Source organism: Gossypium arboreum, chromosome 11, assembly GCF_025698485.1.
Source record: "Gossypium arboreum isolate Shixiya-1 chromosome 11, ASM2569848v2, whole genome shotgun sequence".
NCBI classification, from domain to species: domain Eukaryota; kingdom Viridiplantae; phylum Streptophyta; class Magnoliopsida; order Malvales; family Malvaceae; genus Gossypium; species Gossypium arboreum.
The window spans coordinates 127677897-127701928 of NC_069080.1; the positions used below are offsets into that span (position 1 = coordinate 127677897).

Genomic DNA, 24032 nt, shown 5'->3' on the forward strand with positions numbered 1-24032 from the left:
TTATTGTTGCTATGAGTGCATCAATATTGATTTGTTATTCTAGAACTTGCTTCGATTATGCATGCCAAGACCACACCATTGATTTGATATGTCAAGATGATAAAGGCACTTAGGTTTAACCCACTCACTCCATAAAAGCCTATCTTCACAATTAACCCTTAGTAAACCCCCTTGAGCTTAACAAGGCATCCATTGATTTACCCCCAATATGAACCCATAACCCATTATTATTGAAATCTTCTAAATTAATTTGATCCCTATTTTTGTCGAGGTTGATTTGAATATATTGCTTAGTTATGTTTTATTTTTGATATTTAGCAAAGTTTTCTGTATTTGACTTGTTCTTAAAAAAAAACAAAGTTGTTATGTAATGCTCGGATTAAAACGATGTTACCTACAAAGAAAAGCTCAATTCTAGGTTATCTAATTAGGATTGTAATTTGTTAGTTTTAGTATTTTTCTAGTTAGGTAATTTTTTAATTCAGTCTCGATTCTAACCTTCTCTTTCAGCATGTGACCACACCCCCTAACCAAAGCCACGTTACAACCCTCTAAAGACCTTTTGATTGATGTATCATATCAATTTATAGTGGTGAGATTTGATTTTCATGCAAGCCTATGGTAATAGCTTTTCATATTGACTGTTGAATGCTAAATTTGTTGTCCTTAAACACCTCGAGTGATTTGAGTGAATATTTAGTGAGGATGTTAAACTATGTGGTATTTTGAATCAAAGGTAATTGCTTAGATGAGGGGAGACACCTATGTTTTCGTGCTAAAACGCTCAGCTTAGAATGTTTGAAACTTTGATGTTCTTCTAGTTGAATTCTCAATATATGATTACTTATGGATTATTTTGAGATATTATCGATAGGAATTATAAGTTGAGAAGAATTTATTTTGATTGTGAGTTGAGGGTTTTGCTTGAGGACAAGCAAATGATTAAGTGTGGGGGTATTTGATAAACCGTAATTTATACATATTTTTATCTCATGCTTAGCCCGTTTTTGGGTGATTTCTTCTTAGATTTGGTGAATTCGATGCTCCTAATCCTTTAATTTCATATTTTATACTTAGGTGAGCTTAGGAGAGTAAAAAGAGTGAGAAACGGGCCGAAAACGAAGAAAATGGGCCAACGTGGGAAATCAACACGGCCTGGAGTTCCTCACACGGGTAAACCACACGCCCGTGTTAAATTGGTAGACTCTAAGCATGACTTACACGGGTAAACCACATGCCCGTGCCCATTTAACAACCTTGACCACGGCTTGTAGCAATCGTACACGGGCGTGTCACACAGGTGTGTCCTTGTCGAACCCAAGTTTAGTTCTTTCGGAAAAGACCACTTTTGAGGGCTTGGAGGCATTCTAAAACCTATTTAAACACCCTCAAGGAGGCACTCAAGAGACACAGGTTGGGAAGCAAGGATTTACTCGAAGAAAGCCGATTGATCCATCTCAGAAACCTGATTCTCCTTCAAGACTAAAGATCTCCCTTCAATTTCCTTTAGGAGTTTTTGGGTTTCTTTATGTTTTGTTATTATTATTCTTCTAAGATGTTTTCTTTTATACTTATGAACTAAATCCCCTAAATACCTAAGGGGAATGAAACCTAAGATGGATCTTGTTATTATTATCTGAATTATATGATAAATATTTGACTTGTTCTTAAGTATGAGTTCTTAATTCTTGTCTTAATATTCCAGGATATTGATTCAAGTACTAATGTACTTATTCAGAGGAGCAAAAGTCCCTGTCTAAGAGTAGATCTAACATAATTAAGCGGAGTTGATTGCATGCCTAGAGATAGGGTAACAAGATTTTTCCAGATTAGGGTGAAACCTAATAAGGGAATCCATACAACACTAGGGGTTTTAATTAGAAAGAGATTTCAATTAAACAACCTAGGGTTAGACGTTGTTAGTCTCAAGAGAGATAATAATATAACTTAGGAATTTCTACAGATCAAGTCGAATGAATAAATCATCTAATTCAGAGTCATTTAACAAGTGAAGTCTAGGCGGATTTCTCCTTAGGTATTGTCTAAATCAATCAATTTTCTAAAAAGTATTTTCCCCAATTTTCTTTCTGTGCATTCTTAGTTTAAGTAATTAGTTTTAAGTTAAAAACACACTTTAATTCTTAAGGCTAGATAATAAAAAAAGAGTAATTACTAGTACTTTTAGTCCTCGTGGATATGATATTTTCAGTCTCACCACGACTATACTACTGTTCGATAGGTGCTCTTGCCTTAGTCGAATTTTTAGTTAGTTTCGCGACCACTAACTTTGACGATGATCCCTGAGCTTGTAACTTGACTCCAAAATCTATAAACAAGGCAAAAAAAACATATACAATAAGCTATCATAGCTTAGTAAGTCATAAGCAAATAAATCATTCAATGTTAATATCAACTCAACTTAACCAAACTATTTTATGCTATCATATTCACATTTATTTTCAAGATCACAATTTCATATATAACATATACTTCCATATACAATTTCACATTGGCCGAATATACATAATCTCATATACTTATATTCATGAACCATTTCATAAATATTCACATTATATAATCAAAAGGCTGAATACACTTTCTATATGGACATACATTTTTTATTTACACCATACATGATTTGCAAAAAATATCAAGTAACTTTGTTACCTTATTTCAAATAGGTAATAAGCTAATTCATACCTGATCATTTTAGCTCATTTTACACATTCGATCACAACTTATCGTTGCCCGATGAACCATTCAGAATTGGATAGGACACTCGGATAATCACATATATCATACAATGCCAACGTCCCAGATGTGGTCTTACATGTAATCACACATCGATGCCACTGTCTCAGACAGGGTCTTACTCGCACACATATATCGGAGTCACATATCGATGCCAATATATAAAACGTGGTCTTACTCTCACACATATATAGATGCCTTGGTCTTACTCGCACATCATAAATCAGAATCCTATATCATGACATATGTATCCTAGCTATTCCTAAGGTTCATACGGAGCTTTTAGACGTCGTAACTCGGTCGAAATGAATTTGTAAACATAGCTCCCAAGCTTATACATATTCGGCTAACAAAATATATACTACACATAATTCATTTCAGCATGTAAAGTTCATATTTATTTAAAATTAACAACATCTACTTGCTTATAAACTTACCTCGGATGATGAAAATTGGAACAGGACGGCTAATCGACAACTTTAGTTTTCCCCCGATCCAAATTCGATTTCTTTGGTTCTTGATCTAAAAATATTCAAATTAAACTCATTCAAACATATTTTCACTCAAATTAGTCCAAAAACACATAAATGGACAAATTACCATTTTACCCCTAACATTTTACACTTTTTACAATTTAGTCCCAATTGCACAAAACACAAAATATGCAAAATTTCAATATACCATGCTTAGGCCGAATCTTCATTATGTTCATAAAAATTCATACATTTTATTTATTTTACATTTTAGTCCCTCAATTTATCATTTTTACAAATTAACCCTAATTACTCAAAATCATCAAAAATTCCAATACAAAACATGTTGATCTAAAACATATATTTCATATTTCATCAACTAACATCACAAAGCTCAAATATTCATCAATGGTATAACTCAAAATATTCATCAAAATAAAAAATTCAAGCATGGGCTTTGTACATTACACTGCAACGATCTCAAAAAACGTAAAAATTATCAAAAATCGAGCTAGTTACATACCTTGATTGAGCTTAACAAAGGCCGAATACCATAGGCTTTGTTTCTTTATTTTCTTTTAGTGTTTCGATCACCAAAAACAAAAGATGAATGCATTATGATTATTTTATGTTTTATGATATATTAACATATTAATAAATTTACATATTTAACCTTAATGATTTAATAATAAAACTATATATTACATGTCATTACCGTCCATTCATATAATCAATGGCATAATTGCAACATAAATGCCTCAATTTAAAAAGACAACAATAATTCGGCCCTTTACATTTAGCCATCAAAATTTCATTTTATGCGATTAAGCCCTTTTATTAAAGCAGGCACTTCAACGACAAAATTAAATCACGAAAATTTCATACATATAAATTCACACAAAATAAACATAGAAAATAATTTTAAAATATTTTTCTAACTCTGATTCATAGTCCCAAAACCACCATTCCGAATAGGGTCTAAATCGGACTGTTACAATCCCATTCCAATTCCATACTCTTTCTTCATCAAATTTCACATCTATACTTACCAGAAACTTCTTTGTTGAAGGATCAAACACCTTATAGCCTTTTTTAGTGCTGCTGTAACCAACAAAGATCCCTGGCACGAATCTTTTTCCAATTTTGGTTCTCTTTTTAGCTGGTATGAGTGTATAGCAAACACAACCAAATACTTTTAGGTGTGACACTGTTGGTTTGAGTTCATACCAAGCTTCAAAAGAGGTTTTATCTTTTACAGCAGTAGTAGGCAGCCTGTTGAGCAGGTACACTGAAGTGTTTACTGCCTCAACCCAAAATTTGCTTGGAAATTTGCTTTCAAACAGTAAGCATCTAGCCATGTCGAGTATTGTTCTATTCTTTCTTTCACAGACTCTATTTTGCTGAGGAGTATAGATGTTTGTCAACTGATGATGAATTTTAGCTTGCTCACACAGCTTCTAGAACTTCTCAAACAAATATTCAGTTCCATTGTCTGATCTTAAAGCCTTAATCTTGCAGCCTGATTGATTCTCAACTAGAGCTTTAAACTTACTGAATGCTTCAAACATCTCTGACTTTTGCTTCAAAAAATAGACCCAGCAGAACCTAGTTAGATCATCTATAAATAACACAATATACTTGTTGTCATTCAAAGAGAGAGACTTCATTGGTCCATAAATGTCAATATGAACTAATTCGAGCTTGTCTCGAGCTCTCCATGCCTTATTAACTGGAAAAGGCAATCTTGCGGCAAATTTCATAAACATTTTCACTAACTTCAACTTTGGACATGTCTTCAACTAGGTTCAATTTCTGCAACAAACCAAGTGATTTATAACTAACATGGCCTAACCTCTTGTGCCATAAACTAGCTGTATCAGTAGCACTAGTATAGGCCTTCATTTCCAACTGATTCAAGTTCAACACAAAACATCTTTCAGTCATAGCCACTGTAACCAATTTTTGACCAAATGAATCCTCAATAACACAGGAGTTATTCTTGAAAATGAGCGAATAACCCTTCTCAAATAGCTGACTAACACTAAGCAAGTTTTGGTCTATGTCAGGCACAAATAGAACATCTAAAATAACTTTGTTACCTGAATAAGTGCTGATCACTGCATTTCTTTTGCCTCTGGCCTCAATGGGGTTTCCATTTCCAATTCTGACTTTAGAGGAAAAACTTCTATCAAGATTCTTGAACAACCCTTCATCTAAAGCCATATGGTTAGAGTAGCCACTATCAACTAACCAGTTCCTGCTAATTTTGTTTGAAGTTGCAAAGCATGATGCAGAGAAAACATGCTCCTCCTAAGCTTGTACATCCTCAGCAGCTTGAGTTTGGTTTTGCTGTTGATCTTGTGCCCTTCCTTTGTTCTTGCACACCTTCTCAATATGACCAAACTATTTACAGCTTCTGCATTAGATATCCAACTTGTACTAGCAGTACTTCTCCAAGTGTGCTTCTTTTACAGTGAATGCATGGTGGAAATTTCTTCTTTCCAGCATCCCTTTTTGGTTTCTCTTTTTTGTCAAGCCATGGTTTCTTCCCTTTGTAGCTCGAACTTGAGCTTTCTTTGGCTCTTGCTTGGAAAGCTCCTTCTGGATGCTCCTCCAGCCTGTTGGCCCTCCTTTGCTCGAGTGCATATAGGGAATTTACCAATTAAAACAAGGAGATGGTTGATAAGTCCCTCGAGTCCTCCAATGAGGAGATCTTTGACTCAAATTTTTTAGGGAGAGTTGTGATGACCTTTTCAACAACTCTACTCTCACTAAAATCATTACCAAGAAGCCTAATGTTGTTGACCGTGGTCATTATCCTATCAGAGTACTATTTGATAGTCTCTGACTCTCTCATCTTCAAGTTCTCAAAATCCTTCCTGAGGTTGAGGTTGATCAGTTGCTACTGCCTTGTCTTGTCTGACCCCATAAACTCTTCCTTCAGCTTCTCACATGCCTATTTTGGTGTGTTACATGCCATTATCCGAGTGAAAATCACATCAGATACTCCATTTTGCAAGTAAGCCATTGCTTTGTGCTTCTTAGCACATTCTTCACTATGTTTCATAATTTGTACAATAGTGGGATTAACCCTCAGTGGAGTTGGTTTAATGTCATTTTCAACCATATTTTATAGGTCATGTGCTTGCAAGTAAGTTTTCATCTTTACTACCCAAATGTGGTAGTTCTCATCAGCAAACACAGGTGGTGGTGGTGGTGTAATGTAACACCCCTAACCCACATCCATCGCCAGAACAGGGTTATGAAATGTTACCGGAGTTTACAAAAAAATTACAGATAATTCCATTATTTCCTTATCTTCATATCAAAGCTGTCCACTTGAGTCGTAGTCACTAAATTATTTATATCTAGAGCTAAAGAATTCTAAATTAAGATCCGCTTAATGTTTTTTAAACTAGACTCAAATATCTTTCTACCATAAAAATTTCAGAATTTATAATTTAGCCAATAAGTACAGTAAAATCTTCAAATTTATCTCCATTTTGCTGTTTGACAGCTTCGGCCTTTCTTCACTAAAAATTAGTTATCTCCTAGTAAGAGATTTGAATGATGTTTCTGTTTGTTTCTATTGAAAATAGACTCATTAATAATTTAAAAATATAAATTTAAACTCTAATTATTTTTTAAAATTTTTGATGATTTTCCAAAGTCAGAATAGGGAAACCCGAAATCATTTTGACCTTATCTCACAAAATTTATTATATCTCATAATTTACAATTTTTTTACTTACACTGTTTCTTCTATGAAAAACTATACTCAATAAAATTTAATTTAATGTGTTGTTAAACCTTTAATTCGATTTCCACAATTTTTGGTGATTTTTCAAAGTTGAACCATTACTGCTGTCCAGAAACTATTTTAATGCTAATTTTACTCTTTCGTGATTCTTTGTATTAACTTTTATTTAGACATACATAATCATTATACTTTTAGGCACCTCTTATGCATATTCGACTACTATCTTACCTCTCATCATTCAATCACATCAACATTATAAGGCAATCAAATCATGCAAATACCACAATTCCAAAACGCAAACCAAATAAATGACTAATATCTACATAACACCTATAGACTAACATTTAATCATAATAACCTATACATGCCATTATAACCAGAATCAAGTCATCCATAATTACTGAAAGAACCAATGGATAGTGTGATATGACTCCGATAAGCTTCTAACCCATTTGAGCTTTCGATAATCTGTAAGGTAAATAAATAAAACAAACACGTACGCAATGAATGCCTAGTAAGTTCGTCTAATCTTTAATCATATTAATTCTTTTCAAATATAAAATTATATATATATCCAAATATTTCCATATTGTTTTTCCCTAGTACTCATAAAACTATATTCATTAATTCACAAGGTGAATAAATCCATAGTATCACACACATAAGCTTATTACCCAAGCTTAGTAAAATTTTATATAACTTTAACTCTTCTATATTTTTCCATTTGCATATCATATAGCCATGATCGTAAGTTAGTGTATTTAACCAAGCCTATTTTGTATTGAACACATAATAAGTCATTTCCTAAGAAATTCCATAATTTAAGCCTTACCATTCTTTCATGAGCACTAACTTATTTTCACTTAAATACTTACCATTCCAGTGATTCAAACAAATAAACATACTACTATTCAATCAATAGCTTGGCACTTGCTTAATCATCAAGCAACAACAATAGTTAGCATACTTGCACATCTTACATATAAATTCAATATTGATAAACTTATTTTCACAACATACCACACTTGGGTTTATTACTCAATACCATATACATAATTTCCTTGTATCAACATATCAAAGTTAATCACATATTTACATGTCACTTTCAATATATCAAGTAAATATTATTACCAAGTATTTCGGTATATACCGGTATTAATTATATATATAGATCATTCTTAGCACATACAATTCTCATCAATTTACTATCTCAAATAGATTATCACAATTTAATACACTATCATTTAACAATATCAATGTCCATTTCATGAACTCATGATTCATACATCTCATTTATATAATTCAATTCAATATCTCATTCCAATTCATATTAAATATTGATTATATTATCAATTTATTTGTTTACCCCTATTAACTCGACTCGGACTCTGACGGATATACGGATCCAACTAAAACACACTAGTTTGGCACCCAGTGCCTCATCGGATAATTCGAAGTAATAGATTGACACCCAGTGTCTCATCGGCCATGCCGAAGTAATTTGGTACCCAGTACCTCATCGAATTTATCTGAAGTAACAATTTGACACCCAGTGTCTCATCGACTTGAGGTCGAAGTATCCCTGAACACTTCCAATCCTATGGCATGCCAACTATATTTGACTCAGCCCGATACAGTTAATAGGGTTTCAATTCACTTTTCAATTTTCACAATTTTCCAATATTCAAATATCACAATTCCACATACATTCAATTCAATAACAATCAATATTCCTTATACCATTATTTTCATGAATTTCGTGTATATTTATTTTGATAACAATTCATAATCATGAATGTACATAATTATCAGACAAGTTTCATATACATGAATTTTCCATGTCACTAACCAAGTCTTTCCGAATCGGATAACGACTTACGGATATGAGTTTATCGTTCTCTTTGTGCCATAACCCAGTTATGGTCTTTTCATTAAAATGCCATAGCCCAGCTATGGTCTTACATTTAAACATTGCCATGGTCCAACCATAGTCTTATCCGTCAATTCATCCTTTGCTATAAACGATGGAACTCAAATCCCGCGCTCCATTAAATCTGAACATTTACTTTAATTTCATTATATAAGAATATTTCATGTTTTTAAAAAATAGTATAAATAAATATATAATATCATCCATCAATTCAATATAATTATCAAAGTTCAACCATACGAACTTACCTGGGCATATTTGTAGAATTCATAAAAATTTAAGGACTAGTCTGTTAATTTCTCTTTTCCCCGTTTATCTTCAATTTCTTGATTTGAAGCTAAAATATGAAAGACTAGCTCAAACCCTCTTCAATGGCTGTTTTTGACAAAAGATTGATGAAGAAAATGTCTAGAAACTATTAAAATAACATTTGGCCATATAAACTTTATTTTAATTCTAATTTTGTCCCTAATCACATAAATATCTTTGATTTTTTTAACGTTATGCCGCCTCAGCCATTTAAGATGGTCCATTTGCCCTTTTAGTCCTCCTTTATTTACTATTAGGCTATTTAATTACTTTAGCAAGTTTTGCACCTTTTTCAATTTAGTTCTTTTTAATTAATTGACTATCGAAACGTTGAAATTTTCTAACGAAACTTTAATACTAACTCAATAGCACTCCATAAATATTTCTAAAAATATTTATGGCTTAGTTTATGATTTTGAGGTCTCGATACCTCGTTTTTGACTCAATTTTTCTAATAAATTCTTTTAATTCACAAAATTCACTAATTTTAAAATATTTTTAATGCCATACTTAACTCATAAATTATAATTAATAGAATTTTTGAACTCACTTATCGGATTTAGTGATCTCGAATCACTATTTTCGACACCACTAAAAATTGGACTATTACATGTGAAGCTCATCTTACAGCAACAAAAACGACAACTTCAGTTTTTTTTAAGCTTTCTTCACAAAAAAAACTACCAACAACGGAGGCCCTCAAAGATGACAGTCTCTGATTACCATTTGTTGGGGTTTTTTAACAGAATAAGGATGAAAGAAGCAAAAGAGAAAACGGTTGCAAAATTTGAATTCAGAAAATTAATCTTCATCATGAATTTTCATTAACATTAAAAGGATAAGTTACATGACAGTTTCCTAATGCATAACTGCTCTCACTAGAGTATTGACTAAAAAACAAAGCTTGAATTACACGCAAAATGTTGCTGACATCTCAACCATTACATCAACAACAAATCCTACTAACTTAAAGTACAAATTACAAGAGAACTAAATCAAATTACAAATGAACAAAAGAACAAAATGATGTTGCTACATTTGGTTCAGCTTCAATGCTGGTCTGGCATCACTTCAGCAAAATAGGTTTTTAGTGGCGTTTGGATAAAAAACGCCGCTATAGGTCAAGCATTAGCGGCACTTTTTAAAAAACGTCACTATAGGTCGAGCATTAGCGTCGCTTTTTAAAAAACGCCGTAAAAAATTAAACACACTTTATGTTGAGCTTTAGTACCATTAGCGGTGCTTTTTCAAAAACGCCGCTATAGATCGAGTATTAGCGGCGCCTTTGAGAAAAACGCCACTATAGGTCGACCGTTAGCGGCGCTTTTTGAAAAGCGCCGCAAAAAAATTAACCATAACACCGTCGTTTTATGTTGAGTTTTAGTGGCATTTGCGAGCTTTAGTTACTATTTTAAGGTTTATGGATTATGGATTTAGGGATTATGGTTTATAATTTATGGTTTATGTGTTAAGGGTTAGGGTTTAAGGTTTAAGGGGTTGGGGTTTAAGGTTTAGGGGTTAAGGGTTAAGGGTTTATGTAAGGTTCAAGGGATAGGGGTTAGGGGTTTAAGGTTTAGATTAATTAGTGTTTTTTTAATTTATATATTAAATAATTTCTTATATAATTGTAAAAGATAATATTAATTTTAATATATTAAAATTATGATTATAGTTTAAATTATTTAAGAGATAATAGATAAACTTTATATATATTAAATGGTTTAGGATTTAAGGTTTACTTAAGATTTCTTAAATGATGAAATTTTATACAATCAATTAATACTTTTATATTTAAAATATTTAATCTAAACCATTTGATATATTTAAATGTTAGATTTAAAAAAAACATTGATAAATAAATTTAAAAAAAAATAATGATTGATATGGATAGGTAACTATCTATTTTGGATAGGACCAAATTATAACAAATAAAAATGAAATACAAAACTAAAATCATTCCACATCGAACATCTAGCAAAATAGTTATATTTTAGTTAGGAAGAAATATCTCTAATGAAATGGAGATTAGATCGGAAAAGAATAATATAAAATCATGATTAACGTCTCAATCTTTAATAGAAATTTGATATGTGAGAGATTGATTGCTTACATTGGATAATTCTAACTTAATAATTAATTACAACCATTTAATTATTTATTTTCTTATTAAAATATACGATATTTATTTTCGAGTACTTAATTTTTTTATTTATAAAACCAATTTATAAAAATAATAATAATAAATATTTTATAAAATCACTTAATTAATAATTTTAATAGACAAAATAAAAATTTTTAGTAAAACAAAACGACGTTGTCTTATTTAAAATGAAAAGATTTTTTGTGTGGTTTTTATAAAAAACGCTGCTATTATAAAAACACCACAAAAAATCATTTCACTTAAAAAAAAGTGCGGTTTTATCCCCAAAAATTTCCCCCTTTGAAACCCTAATTTTTCCCCTAAAATCGGCATCCTCAAAACACCCCCAATCTCACCCCTCCATTGCTCTTTTCAATCAAGAAACTCTCCAGCAATCAGTGGTTTTTTGTTCCTTGGCGTTGTTGTTGTTGCCATAATAGTTTGCTACTTTGTTCCCATTCGAATTCCCACTCCCACACACTCATTTTGATGAAAGATTGACAAACCCACCCGTAAATTTTCGACTGTCGAAGAATCGTTGAATAAAACCAAAATGCATGGTTAGGATTTGACATTTTGCCGACTACTGCATCAAATTGCTTCAGTCTTGATTTAGTTTCCAATTAGACTCTGATATAGAAGAGATGGCAGTGAACCAGACGACAGCGTTGAAGGTGGGGTTGTGTCTATTGGGCCTCTGTTTATTCGACTACATAGTGGGTCCACCTCTGTATTGGCAGTTCATGGAAGGATTAGTAGCCTTCAGCCACACTTCCAACACTTGCCCACCTTGCCTTTGCGATTGCTCTTTTCAACCTCTTCTCACAATCCCTGAAGGTATTCCCAAATTTGGCTTGATCTCATCTCCTCCTTTCTTGTTTCCGTTTCATATATATTGGATTTGATCAGTTTCACAATCCTGTTTCTTTGTCATGGATGGATGTATTTATTGGAATATGGGACTAAGTAACTTAATACAAAGAAATTTTACATTTGTTTTTCTATGCCTTTTAGATCACCTCTAATTTTAGCATGACAGCATCCCTCTCTGCTGGGTTTTTTCACCATTGTTGCTGCTATCGCTTTCATTTAGGTGTCAACTTTATTTTAACAGATTTTATGCCTTATATGATGCTATATGAGACAAATATATTCCATAGTTTTTCCTTATATAATGCTATATGAGACAAATATATTCCATAGTTTTTCTTATCCTTTTGTTTTTGTGCCGTTATACTCTCTAATCACATGATTTCCCTAAGCCACCCCCCGTCAATAATGATTGATTGCTGATGTAACAATGTCTTTTGTTTTCTCTTCAATAATGATCGATTGCTAATGTAACAATGTTTTTTTTTTACCAGGATGCTGTCTAACAATTGCATAACCAAGCCATGTTTTTAAGATTGATTCCAAATGACTGATATTGTGAAATAACACCTACATAAGATAAAGTAGTAACTTGGCTTTGGTATGCAGGATGAACTGCTTTGGTTGGAATTGTTTGATAATAAATGTTGTGGTATTTTTTTATCCGAGAGTAATTTGGATGTGAATGTAACATTAAATGTAATAACCCTCTGTATTGCATTAACAAAAACCACTGCGTTCATCTAGCAAATGATTTCATTTCAGGGTGATATTGGTGATTTTGAGTTTTATTTATGTTTTATGGCATATTCAAAGTCTGCAGTTAAGTTTACAAGTGAGCCGCTTGATCGCATTTCTTTTTCATTTTTACAACTTTTTGACCAACAATTTATTTGTTACATATATGTTTTATTTTATTTTAATCGTTAGTTGTATGTCACTAATGCTTAATTGTTATAATTTTTTACATAAATGTTTTTTTTTTACTCGAGGCTAAGAAGTTAGCATCACAATATCAAAAGGAAGCGGACAAATGCAATTCGGGTATGGAGACGTGCGAAGAAGTAAGGGAGAAAGCTGAAGAAGCACTGTCGACTCAAATGAAATTGTCAGCAATGTGGGAAATAAGAGCTCGTCAGAAAAGGTGGAGAGAAAAGGTCGCCAAATCTAATGCGCACACACAAGGTAACCTCCAGTTTGTCTAAACCATCCAACATGGCCTGATAAGAAGAAAATTAGTAGAAAACATATTTCTTTCCTTCTTTTCTTTTCCACTCTTCAGTGCTCTGCGACATGTTCTGTCAGTTTTGGACCGCGAAGCGGAATTTTATAGTCATCACGAATTTCAGAGTTAATATTATAGGTAGTCTAATTTAACATTGTAGTAAACATTATATTTGATAATTTTGGATACGATATATAAGAAAAACTAGATAAATGTAGAAATCTGGTTTACAATGTTTTGGAATGGAGAGAAGAGGGAGGTTGTGAGTTGTCCTAATTCTCCTAACTAGCTTGGATGCTGTTGATTCATACATTTTGCAGTCCCCATTTTCTAAATGTAAAGTGTGTTCTATATATTCATTATTCATTTCTGTAAAAGGTAAATTGTTGGTGAAAACTGATAGTTGGCATTGACAAACATTTTTTTATGCATATGAAAAGGATGATCTTATTGTGCATTTCTAGGGAATAAGGGTTAGTTTTCTTTAAAACAATGATTTATGCCACCCTCTTTTCCTCCCTGTTTCTAAATCTGTGCTTTCTTTTTTGATTTTCAATATTGAGTTGTTAATCCAATATGACTCAATAATCTTATCTTTTCGAAAGTGCTTAACTAAAAAATTATGAAAATCTCATTTTACCATTTTACCATATATCTTTTACCCTTTTTCATTGGAACTTTTGTTTTTCTTTCTTTTATCTTATTTTTTCTCCATCCTGATAAATTCTATCATCTTTTCTTTCACCAAAAATGACAAATAGTAAAAGATGTTAGATGTGAAAAATGAGATCTTCATATGTTGTTTCCTTGAAGCACACTGGTTGCAACTATTTAATGAGCTTATGACTCTAGGACTTAGTGTAGCTGGAAGAAAGGCAATGCATAGAGAATCTCTGCTCCATGCAGCAGTAACCTTGTCGGTGGAAAAACTTCAATCATCATAATCCATTGGATTCATTTTTGACTTCTTTCATATCATTTGTATGACAATGTGGGAGTGCAATTATCTATTTCAGCTAACTTTGAATTTTTTCTGTAGTGTATTCGGTCATAATTCTACTCAGAATTGGTATTTCCTCTAAGCTCTTGCGTTTGTCTACTGTTATTTTCCCTCCCCTGACCTATCCATTTAAACAAACTTTAGAACTAAACCTTAGTAATGTTTATGAGATTGCCTTCCCTACTCTCTAAGCAAGCGGAGACTAAAAATGTTCGATTGGAATCGAAAAATCTTGACATATCAATTGGTGCTACTTTTTGAGAAATTAAGGCTATTAGAGCACGACTCTTTGTTGTTTATTTTGCCCAGGTTGGGTTCATTTCTGTTGGGTTTTTGACACACTTTAACCGGGTAAAGTAAGAATTTCAAACCGAGCAGCAACGTATTATACCCGGATAAAATATGAAGGAAAAATGCTTGGAGTTCAAGCTTTTAGCTACTGTCAAGAATGAAGAACAGAATTGAGAAGTTTTTAGAAGGCAAAGAAAGATGGAGCATATGGAAGAAAATCTGATGATTTCATTCATTTGAAACATTTGCTTAAAGCCATTACATATACCAGTCATTTGGCTGGTCAAAAGATTAACAAATCCTTTACCTAAACACTACCTAACTCCACTAATTACATAGGGACTAGGTGATTGTGCTTGCAAACCTAAACAAAGCTGGTGATCAGCTCTATCACCATCAAATTACATCATACATAAACTAAACTAAGTTCAAAATAAACTAGATTACAAAAGCACAGTTAAACGGTAACAAAATGTAACTGAGACAGAAAAGAAGCATCAACCCCTTCAGTTGCATGTATTTTACCTGGGTAACTTGTGTGTATGAATTCTTGCACATATTTTACCCGGATAGCATAAGTGCATTAATTTTCACGTGCTTGAATCTGCATGGGCTGCATGGGAACTAACTTCAACACTCCTCCTTAGTTTCCATGCTTGTAACACCTAGCTACTTTCTCAGTTTTATAAACCTTGACACACCAAGGGCCTTTGTGAAGATATCAACAACTTGTTCCTCTGAATTGCAATGAATCAGCTCCACCTCTCGAGCTTGTTCCATCTCCCTTATCACATGTAACTTGATGCTGAAGTGCTTCGTTCTGCCATGGAAGACAAGATTCTTTGCAATTGCAACAGCAGACTTGTTGTCACAAAAGATCTCTGTTGCTTCCCTTTGATATAGGTTAAGATCAGCTAGAATTTTTCTCAGCCATATGGCTTGATTTACAGCATTTGCAGCTGCAACATATTCAGCTTCTGCTGTTGATTGAGCCACAATCGATTGTTGTTGGGTTTTTGAGCACTTATCAGCTTCAGCTTCTTCAAAACTGCATGGCTCCACTATAGCAACTTGTGCTCTTTCATAAATTTCAGCCAAAGGTCTAGTGCCTCTGACTGGCATGTCATCAATGTCCATTTCAGGACTAATTTGATTAGGTTCAGCATGATCAACCATCAGCTCTTCAGAAACAGCCTCTGGCTCATTCTTTTCCCAATTCCAGCATCCTTTTTCATCGAAGATCACATCTCTGCTTACATGAATTTTGTTTGTTAAAGGGTCCAAAATCCTGTAGCCCTTCTTAACCATACTATACCCAGTTAAAATACCAGGAACAGCCCTTTTGGACAACTTGTCCCTCTTAACAGCTGGTACTTGGCTGTAACATAGGCAACCAAAGACTTTCATATGAGCCAATGATGGCTTGAACCCGAACCAGGCTTCAAAAGGTGTCTTGTGAGCAAGTGCTTTGGTTGGAAGCCTATTCTGAATGTAGACAGTGTGTTGATGACTTGACCCACATGGTCTTGGGCAAATTCTTCTCAAACAATAAACATCTGGCCATATCCATCAAGCTCCTGTTTTTCCTTTCACTAACCCCATTTTGTTGGGGTGTGTAGACATTGGTTAACTGGTGTTTGATGCCAGCGTCTTTGCACAAAGCTTGGAACTAAGCTGAAGTGTATTCAGTTCCATTATCTGACCTAATGGTCTTTATCTTGCAGCCTACTTCTGTTTCTACTGCAGCTTTGAACTTCATAAACACTTGAGCAACCTCAGACTTATGCTTCAAAAAAAAAACCGAGCAGTATTTGGTAAAATCATCAATAAAGAGAATAAAGTACCTATTGCCACTAAGTGACTCAGTTCTCATGGGGCCACAACATCACTGTGCACTAGTTCCAGCTTGCTTGATGCTCTCCAGGTGGTGTTTGCAGGAAATGGAAGCCTAGCTTGCTTTCCCATCTGACAAACTTCACATACATCTTCAATATGAATTGTTTTGGTGAAGTTTTCAACCATTTCCTTACTGACCATTCGAGCCATAGACTTAAAGTTGGCATGCCCAAGCCTTTGGTGCCAAAGCTTGGAGTCTTCAGAAGAAACAGCATAGGCATTATCAAAGCCTTTATTCCAGTCCACAACAAAGCTCTTTTCTGTCATGGCTACTGACATGAGCATGGATCCACTTGGATCACTAATCTGACATTCATTTCCTTTGAACACCACTGTATAGCCTTTTTCAACTAACTGAGCTATACTTAATAGGTTTCTGCCAATTTCAGGAACTAACAAAACATTTGAAATGATTTTGTTACCTATTGGAGTATAAATAATCACATCTCCCTTTCCTTCTGCCTTGATAAAGTGGCCATTGCCAACTTTAACTTGTGTTTTACAGCTTCTGTCTAAGGACTTGAAAATAGCTGCATCTGGTGACATATGGTTGGTGCAGCCACTGTCAAGGAGCCAACCATTTGAATCTTTCTTCTGAGCAGCTGAGTAGGAGACTGTAAAGACCTGTTCTTCATTGTCACTGCCATCTTCAGCTATCTGAGCTTCAGCCTTGTGTTGTTGGTTTTGGCCAGGTCTGCCTTTTTCTTTACAGACCCTTTCAACATGGCCTTTCTTTTTGCAGTGTTGACACACAGCATCTGGTCTGAACCAACATCTGGCCTCTGGATGACCAAGTTTTTTACAAAATCTGCAGAGTCGATCTTCTCCTCTTGCAGCATCAGGCTTAGGCCTGTTTTTCAAGTTCTTTTTGCCTTTATAGGCTGAGGTGCTCGAGGCTGCTTTAGCCTTAGCTTGGAAAGCACTCTCCTGGTGCTTCTCCATTCTACTGGCTCTCCTTTGTTCCTGAGCATAGAGGGCATTAATGAGCTCAGTTAGGGAGATTGTTGCCAGGTCTCTCGAATCCTCCAAGGATGAGATCTTTGCCTCATATCTTTCAGGCAATGTTGAGAGCACCTTCTCCACAATTCTTGCCTCACTAAACTGTTCTCCTAACAATCTTATGCTGTTGACCACAGCCATTATCCTGTCTGAGTACTACTTCACTGTCTCTTCTTCCTTCATATTGAGATTTTCAAAATCTCTTCTCAAGTTTAATAGCTGTTGCTGCCTAGTTCTTTCAGTGCCTTGGAACTCCTCTTTGAGTTTGTCCCAAGCCTGCTTGGGAGTCTCACAAGCCATGATTCTAGTGAAGATAACATCAGAAACACAGTTTTGAATGCATGACATGGCCTTGTGCCTTTTGGTCCTCTCATCTGCATGTTGTCTGATTTGAGCCACTGTTGGGTTGGCTCTGTGTGGAGCTGGCTCAGCATCTGTGTTGACAACTTCCCACAGATCGAAGGCCTGCAGGTAAGTCCTCATCTTAACTCGCCATATGTGGAACCCTTCACCATTAAAGACGGTGGTGCAGCGGAGAAAACTCGATGAAGCCATTTAATTTTCAACAACAGTCCTCTAAGATGAAAGCTCTTGATACCAATTGTTGGGTTTTGACACACTTTAACTTTGGTAAAGTAAGAATTTCAAACAGAGCACCGCAGAAGAACGTATTATACCCGGATAAAATATGAAGGAAAAATGCTTGGAGTTCAAGCTTTTAGCTACTGTCAAGAATGAAGAATAGAACTTAGAAGTTTTTAGAAGGCAAAGAAAGATGGAGCATATGGAAGAAAATCTGATGATTTCATTCATTTGAAACATTGGCTTAAAGCCATTACATATACCAGTCATTTGGCTGGTCAAAAGATTAACAAATCCTTTACCTAAACACTACCTAACTCCACTAATTACATAGGGACTAGGTGATTTTGCTTGCAAACCTAAACAAAGCTGGTGATCAGCTCTATCACCATCAAATTACATCAAACATAAACTAAACTAAGTTCAAAATGAACTAGATTACAAAAGCATAGTTAAACGGTAACAAAATGTAACTGAGACAGAAAAGAAGCATCAACCCCTTCAGTTGCATGTATTTTACCCGGGTAACTTGTGTGTATGAATTCTTGCACATACTTTACCCGGATAACATAAGTGGATTAATTTTCACGTGCTTGAATCTGCATGGGCTGCATGGGAACTAACTTCAACAATTTCTATACTATCACTTCTAATCTAGTTGCATTATTCAGACACATGATATTTGATATTGCATAAAAAGGTTGATGCTAACTTACCAGATTGTTGGTTTTTTTGGCTGAATCCATTTTATTACATGAATTAAAATTCTTAGCTTTTTGTTATGGGTATCTAATAGGCAAAATGATTTGCATGCAGATATTCTGAGATCTTGGACAAGATGTCATCCGCTTTGGGAAGGCTGATCCCATTTTAAAGACTGGTCCCGCTAGCATGGTAATTTCTGCGTTAGAGATTGGAAGTTTCTAAGTCTTCTTTTGTTCACAAATTTATTGGTTTTGTTGCAAATCCAAGAGTTGGATGTAAGCCGTTCACTGACTCTATCAGAGCGAGCAATTGCTGTTGCTCTTGCTATTTCATTGGATAATATTGATTACTTCTCTAGGCATGGTGGCTGGTAAGAATCATTGTCAATAAATTGATCTTAGTATAACATTTTTTCTCTAGGCCATCATATGATTCGGGCACTTTTTGCTTCTATCTACTTGTCTTTTTTAAATGAAATCTAAGTTTTGCATGATATGTCTAGGCTGACATGTGTTGTGTGAGAGTCGTTCTCTGACACAATTAAACTAAGACCTTTTTTCTTGGGTTCAAGAGAGAGCGTTAAGTTCAAACATAAGATCTCTAACCAAATATCCCACCTTAAATACTGGAATTATGCCCCAAGACATTCGGAACTCTAGGCTTGAGATGCAACTATTGCAGTTAACATAGGAATGCAGTCTAAATGCACTACATATTAAGAAATTTATGTTGCATTTCCAATAGCTGACCACATTCAGTGAAACGCTCCACTTGGATTATATTTTAGCTGTGTGGATGAGGATAAAGCAATAGAAAGTTAAAGATTTTGAGTACTAATTATGGCTATATTATGCATCATGTGTAACAGAGGAATTCCTTTGTTTCTCTTTTTTCAAAGAGACCAACAGTTTGGTGTTGCAACGATCAGACATTTTCTGTTCCATGGAAATAATGTGTATATGCTACTGTTGCTACTATCATATACATATCAAAAACTACACCCAGTTTTGTAATAGTCTACTTGTATATTTGCATATATTTAATAATAATCTCATGTCAACTAATTATTCTATTTTTTTATTTAATTGTTTTGTTTTCAACATTTTATTTTTATTTGAGTTGAAAGAAGAAAAATACTAATTGCAATTTTGACTTAAAAAGAGAATATTCATTAGTAGCTTAATCAATTTAAATAATCAATGTTGATATTTCACATGGGAATAGATATTCAAATCCTATATTTTACATGGTTATGATTTAAATCATTATTTCATTCAAGTAATTTCATTATAATATCTTATTTAATTGATTTTTATATTTAATTTAATTTTTATTATTTATTTTAGTTTTAATTCTAAATTTTTATTTTTATTTTAATATTTAAGATAACTTGAGTTCTAACTTTTGAATTTTAATTGTGTTATTAATTTATTATTTTAGATTCCAAATTTAAATTCATTAATTTTTATATTTAGTTTTTAAGATAAAATTTTAAAATTTTAACTTAATTAATATTTTTATCCTTAAAAGTATATAGTTTGAAGTTTAAATTTCAAAATAAAACATAATATAATATTTATCATAAAAATAAATATTATTTAATTAAAAATATTTTTTAAAGGTCATAATCTTTAGCGGCGTTTGTGTGAAAAGCGCCGTTAAAGGTCTGTTCTATAGCGGCGTTTAGGAGAAAAGCGCTGCTAAAGGCCATAATCTTTAACGGCATTTTTACATAAACGCCACAAAATATTAGCGGCATTTTTTTAGCGGCGCTTGTAAAAGCTCTGAAAATAGTTTTAGCGGCGCTTATGAATGCCGCTATAGGCCTAAAAAAACGCCGCTGAAAATTTATTTTGCTGTAGTGCATGCTAGTCTGCTGCTGGTTTCCTGTTACATTACAGGCCAAAGTTCAAACAATTTTGGTAGATTGGACAAAATTAGAGTCTTCAGTTTGGGAAAATTGAACTTGATGGAATCATTATTTGTGCCCATTCCTTCTCCTTCGGTTTCTGTTATTATTTCTTCCAATTGCAAACAATAGTTAACCTCGATCTTTTCCAAGTTGTATAGAACCCAATCAGCTGCAAACAGTTTCTTTATTTTAGGACAACTACATAGACTAATCTCTTTAAGGGAGGAAAATGTGCCCAATGATGATTCTCCAACTCCAACTAGGACTTTCAAATCTCCTAAATTTCGTAGTGTCAGAGACATGAGTTTTTTTATCTGATCATACTTGGATGAAAATATGGACTCCAAATCAAAACAATCCTCCACTGTACATTCCTTCAAATCAATTGTATCCCTCAATCTAATATCATTTAAACTCCTTGCACCATAGCAATGCTTCAGATGTAATTATTGAATATCATAGGGAAGCATAACTGCATCTCCAGAATTAATTTCAGTCATCTCAAATATCATCTCCAGAATTAATTTCAATCATCTCAAATACAACCAGATTACTAGAAGCCGAAGGAATATCTCTACTTGGGTACAGGGGACACACCAAGATAAAGTATTTATAAAGCTTTTTTCTTTGGCCCACATACATGTTCCAGTCACCCATGTTACAGAACCAGCCTTCAAAAACTTGGAACTTGTTAAATTCTCTCATTTGTTCTGGATTTCTTAATATTGGATGCTTTGCTAAAAGATCAAGATATCTAAGATTTACCAACATTTCCAAACCTTGAGGGATTTCCTTGATTCCACTTCCTCGAAGGCGCAATTTCTTTAAAGCTTGAAGCTTCAATACAGAAAGCAAACTCTCTAACTTGTAACAGCCATTAAGCAACAATACCGTGAGTTTCTCCAAAGCAGAAATAGAGCTAGGCAGACTCTCAAAAGGATTATGAGAAAGATCAAGAATCTTAAGGTTAGGAAAGTGCTCAAAGAAAGACTCTGGAATTTCTCTCAAAGAATTACGTGAGAGCAACAATGTTGTGAGTTTTGGGAATTTCGGACATTTCATATGTTGAGGAATTGCTGAGATTGAACTGTACATCAAAGAAACCTTCTCCAAATCTTCACCCCATTCTTCCTCATTTGGTAGCTCTTTCAACTGCTTACCAGCTTTTACCATAAATCTTTTTCTTTTGATATGCAACGCCATATCTCTGAAAACATCATGCATCTTTACATATGCACTATTCTGAACCCTTTCAAGCAAACAATTTTGTTCAAACTTCTCTAAAATGGAGTGACCGTTATCTTCCATTGCTTTCGACTTCCCATTTCGTCTACAAGTCCTTCTTTCATCCAGTATTGGATTATCTCCTCTTTTTCGATTTGATGATCCTCAGGATATAATGTACAATAAGAGAAGCAATCTTGGTCTCCTTTTTTCAGACGATCATAGCTGAATTTTAAGGAGCCAAACACCTTTCTTCCATATCCTGAATGTTTCTAATGTAACCTCTCAGTTCATTTACAACATTTTTCCACACACGAGGATTTGATATTCCCTTCATAGAAGCTGCTAGTGTGACAAGTGCAAGAGGAAGTCCATCACATTCCCCCACAACAAGTTTCATAAATGTTTCTAAAGTTGGATTTGCCGATACGTCTTGTCCAACTTCGTCTTGTCCAAATTTGCTCAAGAATAAGTCCATCGCCTCATGCATAGAAAGACAAGCTACTTGAACTTTCTTACATCCCATTGACCGAATAACCTCTTCTGAACGTGTTGTCAACACTATGCATCCATTGACTTTTGTTAGCTGATTGATTCCAATGTCCTCAAGAGGAAAACTACTCCACACATCATCCAATATCAACGCATATCTCCCTTGTTCCCTTAAAATTTCTGATAATTTTCCTGCCCTAACAGTTGTGTTCTCGTGATCCGGTAATGCCCTTTTTAATTGGCTTACAATGTCCTTCTGTATGCTTCGAATGTCTTTAAGTTTCGAGATACTGTAATCCATATCAATTTTTTGAACTTAGCTTCCCGGATTAACCAATTATACACATCCTTCATTACGGTCGTTTTGCCTATCCCCCCCATCCCGCACACTCCAATCATTCCAACTTCATCTCCCATCAGATACCCATATATTTCATCTCTAACACTGACCTGATGACCTACTAAATTTTGTGTAGGTAGTTTAACCGCTGCAACAGAAGGATCATTAACAACCAATCTACCAAAGAAATTGCCTTCAGCTTGTACTTCTTTCAATGCATGAGTCGTTTCATCAATAAGCTTCCCCATGGAAGAACGAAAGAGAGATTTTCCTTTGCTGACTTTGTCTTCAACATTCTGAGCATGAGCAAGCTTTTCGTCTACCTTCTTGAACCATCTTTCAACTTCTTGCTTTGGTATTTTCCCATGGTCACACTCGTCGTCCAATTGCCGTTGAATATCTGCCTTCTTGGCAAGCAAATCATCTTGTGCTTGCTTGAAATCAGCAACGTATTTAGTGAATTTCCGTTGGTATTTTAGATATTTTCTAGCTGGACGGCCGATGAACTTAATGACCTCAAGGATTGGCCTCGCGAGTTCAGCCATTAAAAAGCTCTTCTTTCCCTGATTAAATTCAAGAATCAGAAAATCAAACTACAATTATAATGATCCAAATACAGCTGGTTGAGCTATTTTAAGTGGCTGAATCCTTTTTTCAGAACGTGTAAATCCTCCAAATAAAATTCACTAAAAAGGACAAGACACACCAAAAATCTGGTCGTTGACACTAGATCTAACTTATCAACTGCTAAATCTTTCTTTACACACACAATAGTGCAACACTTACTAACATATATGTAAGATCCACATAAAAATGACGAAATTAAATAATATGATATAGACATATAGCCTACTTAAGATCAAATAAGATTTGGGTGCATATATGTGTGTCAATATTACTTGTTTTTCACAATGTAAGAGAAGAACACAGCCATCACAAGTAGTAGAGTATAAGATGTATGCTCTAGGGGCAATCTCTTGAAGCTTACCTGAATCTGATGGTTTGGATTAAAGCTGCAAATGCTAATGCTTAGCTCTTTCAACCGCTTCAACAGATCCAATTGAATAAGGAATTGAAACCTTTTTGCTTAACAATATGCAATACTGTTCTTCGTCAACCTTTTTCTTTTAGCT

General features: G+C 34.1%; 1 pseudogene; it reads right to left on the reverse strand.

The window, feature by feature from the left end:
* The window catches only part of LOC108472340 (probable disease resistance protein At4g27220), a 94365-nt pseudogene extending 70333 nt beyond the window's left edge, over positions 1 to 24032 (reverse strand).